The sequence below is a fragment of the Sinocyclocheilus rhinocerous genome, unplaced genomic scaffold (genome assembly GCF_001515625.1).
Source record: "Sinocyclocheilus rhinocerous isolate Xijiao unplaced genomic scaffold, SAMN03320098_v1.1 scaffold2509, whole genome shotgun sequence".
NCBI lineage: Eukaryota > Metazoa > Chordata > Actinopteri > Cypriniformes > Cyprinidae > Sinocyclocheilus > Sinocyclocheilus rhinocerous.
In genome coordinates, this window is record NW_015629038.1 from 317,516 (window position 1) to 322,052 (window position 4,537).

At 43.0% G+C, this 4,537-nt stretch overlaps 1 protein-coding gene across 3 annotated transcripts in view; it reads right to left on the minus strand.

Annotated features, from left to right (window-relative positions):
• Window positions 1-4,193, minus strand: part of LOC107738605 (protocadherin-1-like) — a 193,057-nt gene extending 188,864 nt beyond the window's left edge. For 2 of the 3 annotated variants that reach the window (XM_016550374.1, XM_016550373.1), the window contains exon 1: window positions 3,740-4,192. The gene's annotated coding sequence lies outside the window, so the exon portion shown is untranslated. Of the gene's footprint in view, window positions 1-3,739 lie in introns of all 3 variants that reach the window. The other variant, XM_016550372.1, reaches the window with a different exon arrangement.
• Between the last annotated feature and the right edge of the window lie 344 nt (window positions 4,194-4,537).

A 4,537-nucleotide genomic window follows, 5' to 3' on the forward strand; every position in this document is an offset into this window, starting at 1 on the left:
CCCTCCCAGGTGGCATCCAGCTCAGCATGAAACAGCAAGGTGATTCTGGGGAAAATAAAGCAATAAAAGCATTTACGTAACCGCCGTGGCAGGAGTCAGATTCCTGGACGAGACACAGCAGTGGCCCTGCGTCATGGTAACACACTCAGTCAATGATTGTTCTAACCCCTCCCCATTCCGGTTTCAACACGATAATTAAAGAATTAAATTAAAGCGGTGACATTTATGAGGGTTCAGGAGTCAGCTCTTGTCTGAAGCCAGGAGAATGATTGACTCAGAAGGAAGTGTGAGTGCAGCATCTGTCCTAGGTTAATGGTTAACTCATTCGGCTCAACTGACATTTTAGTGTGCACCTGAAGTGCGTATACAAGAAATATAGCATAAAAGCAGAAGATTTATTTGCTTACGGTTACACGAGGTAAGCCGATAGACTCACCAATTGAATAAAGTTGCCTATTAATCAGCAAGGAGATCGAAAAAGTGTGTACTGACCTGTGAATAAAATGCATTCATATTTGCTCATTCTCATGGAGACCACATAACTGAATCCTCCTGAAACCACATAAATGAGCTAAAATGTAGTTCAGTAGGCAATAAACACTAACCAACCACATCCTAAATACTGAGTGCGTCAATACTTTGATGCCAGCGCCCACAGCCAATGAGTTGAGTTCATGTGAGCTTTTGTCCTCGGCTGCAGCCATCTAGGCTCTATGGGCCACCAGCTCCACGGCGTTCAGTGACCTGTTCTGGATGGGTGGTCCAAGGCCCCCCTCCCAGCCAAGTGCGAGGCATAGAGGATTACTTTAATTATTTAATTCAGCCATTGTGGGGCCAGATTAGTCTGCGCCCGCTTTCAGATGAGATGAACTGCTGCCCCGCTGATGTCTACCAGGCTGTTACACAGAGAGAGCTGGCCAGTCACAAGGCTGGCACGCAGACTCTCACACACCATTACACATGGCTAAACACACACACACACACACACACACACACTGATAACATAGACAAAGACGGGAGGACTGCTGCTAATATTATGGGTTAAACAGACCAAGAGGTTGTAATAAAATTAGTGAAATAGGTTTTATTTTACTTGATATATGTATTACTTTTGTAATGCTGTCAACATGGGAAGGAAGAAGCTCAACACTGGTTGACTGCTTGTTATTTAGTCGTTTTGACCAATAGACAATTATTTTCCATGAACAGTATAAATGCACATTATATTAACTAATTAAAATTAATCTTTATATATATAGTTGAAGGATTCTAGATGTTGCCTTACAAGAAATGAAACCGAAGAAATTTGTTTGCATTATTTCCTACAGTAAAACAAACCCATAAGCACAGAAATGCTGAAATGTATCATTTTAGGTTGGTTTTGTCAGCTGGAAATTGTCATTACACAAGAAGTGGACAAATTAGCTAATTAAACTAATAATTTATACATGGGCATATTAATCAAAAAGAAAAAAAAAAGCCTGTCACAGTAAAGACTAGAAACAACTTCAAGGAAGCAACTCATAACCTTTGAGTCTGCTCATTTGGGCACTGTAATGTGTATTTCATTTACAGTCAAATCTACATGTGATTTCTAACAAGACCCATTTTAAAAACATTTACACTCGGTTACTTGGCATTTGAACGTTGAAGTTTCGGTCCATTCAAATGGCAAATGTGGCTCTCTGTGTGTGCAAGAGGAGTCTCATTCCCTCCCGTTTCTCTGGACTCTCATACTCGGTGTGGAGCGTTTACGCCCATCAAGTTTACTAAGGGCTAGTTATAATCAGGAGACACGTTGTATCACGATCAACTGCCCGAAATGTGCTAATTCTTAAGTGCTTTTTAACTTTTAAAAGGAATCTCCATGGAATAATAACAAGACGGTAGATATGGTTGACAGAGAACGTTAACTATAACAATAGTAAAGTTATATAGCCCATTTTTGAGACGTAGATCTATAATAAACTGATAAAACATGATAACGTATGTTTTGTCAACGTACCGTCCGAAAGGCTCAGCGGTCTGCTGTTGCTATAGTTTCCTCCTCAGACAACACGATTTCTGTTCGTGAGCGCCAATTTATTAGGTGAAAATACAAGCCCACTAACTTGTAACTTTTGTGGTTACTTACAATCTCACTGAAACGTTGGGAGTTACATGTAAAAACTTTGGTTTTGACTTCCTTAGAAAGTACAAGTCTTTATAGGGGGTCAGCCACCCCCATCCCCCCATTCCATAAATTCAAATCGCATTCGCCTATAACTGCCCAGGTTGAGGGACGAATATAGTTTCAGTAGCCTACATTAAAGACATGGAGGGGGGGATAACATAACGTGTTTATAAGATCCACAGATCAATAATCTACCGGAACGGCACGAGAATCTTGCTCAAGTGCCGGCGTGCTTGTGCTGATGCCTACAGAACACTATCTCGATGATTGCGGAAGGGAAATGACTTTTACCTGCGGATGAATGCGCTCCGAGTTAGACCAGGTCATTTGCAAGCCATTGCGGGCTGCTGTACAATTTTACATCCGGCTGAACGCTTTGCCTACAAATGAACCACAGAAAGAATCGAGATGTCCGATCACAGCTGGGCGGAATGAAGTTGAAGCCTTTCCTGTGTTTTCACACCTGTTTCTCTCAGTCGGACCAGACGAACAGGTTTAAAAGCAACCCGACGACGGGAGCGGCCAGAAAGACCGGATTCCGCTGTTGTGACAGGCAATGCTTTGTTCATTAACGATTACTGGTGACTGGTACCAAGGAAAGATACTAGTGCATCTCGTGAAATGTTGACTAGCCGACATTCTGCGGGTTAAGTTAACCGCAGAAATTTTAAACGCAGTGAAGATGGAAAAGTAGGGCTAGCCTATATGTGAGAAATGCGCAAAACGAGAGCAACAGGTGTTGTGGGAGCGAGGAATAACCAAATAAGATAGCAAACTTAAGGGTTTATCCATAAAAGCTCACAAAATATATACAGATTCATTATTCTGTCTACTATGAACAGTGCTTACAAGCGTCGAACAAGTTTACATGCAATAAGCTCAGTTCCTGTGAGAGTTTCCTGTCAGATGTGGGGTTTTTTCTCATCTATAATGCGCTCGTTCTCGGGCGCACTGAAAAATTTTGAATATTTCATATTAGAGCGAGGAATCGATTAAAATCTACGCGAAGATGCACTGACCGGCACTTGAGCTACATGAAGATGTTAGGCTATATCTGTGGATCCATGGGGTCAAGGGCTTATTTTCTATATGTGGAAATGTAATAGCAAGCGTGGATTGGCAATCCACCCGAGCGCTCGGTTTCATGTAGAAAAATCAATAGCAGTAGTGTAGGGAAAACATGTCACATGTGAGCTAATCAGCTCTGAGGACAATCGAGGGTGATGTTAACTTGAGATATCGATAAATTCTTGATATTTAAACTGAGGCGTGCAGCCCTTCACAGTTATCTGCTCGGCGTTTATTATAATGAAAACTCAAATAATCACGCAACCTTGTGACAGCACTCTGTCGAGTTATATTATATGTCTGTCGTAATTATGATTTACATAAATGCACAGAAACAAACACGGGCTACCTCTCTCTATAAAAAAAGTATCTCTACATGGCTCCTATCGTAACCTCATTACGGACAACATGAGAGCGCACACATTGGTAAGACGAACAAATGTGCAAATGTATAAATATCAATAGCAAAAAAAATAAAAAAAAATAAATCTCATATACCTTAATGGATAGCTACTTCTCTGCGTTGTAGCTACTCTTGACCGATGGGGTCGGACCGAGTGCCGCTTTCCCTTTGCACGCTACAAATCAAGCGCTTTGGATATCCAAAATTCAGCACCACCGCAATCCTGTCGATACAAAACAGCACCCGTTTCCGCTGTCAGCTCTCTTGGTTTTCCGTAAAATTCCTCTTTTTAACACGGAGGGTCCACTAGAACTGTAGAAAAAAAAGTGTTACGTCAGAAAATAACAGCGCGCAACTTGGCTGATGGTGGTTACGCACATCAGAGAGAAGCGTCCTCTCCTTGCGCACGAAAGGAAACCCCGAACCAGCGCTACTCCAGACCGGGCTCACAGCATCCCGACACCTCCAATTCCACACGACAACATCCTTCAAAACTTAGACCTTCGGTCAACAACTGTCTGTGCATAAAAGTGAAAACAGAAAATCTTCCAAGGCAATGCCCGGTAGCGTCCAGTGCGCGTGCTCTCATCATCAGTTCACTATTCAGTGTTACTGAAGACGCCGGGGCTCGGGCTCTTGCCGCAGCTCACCGCGCGCTTGTATACTGTGGATAGCCTATGTGAGAGTGAAGGGATTTCCGACCGATTGCGCTCTCGCTCTCTCCCTCTCTCGCCCACTCGCTCGCTCAGGGAAACCCCGAACCAGCGCTACTCCAGACCGGGCTCACAGCATCCCGACACCTCCAATTCCACACGACAACATCCTTCAAAACTTAGACCTTCGGTCAGCAACTGTCTGTGCATAAAAGTGAAAACAGAAAAATCTTCCAAGGC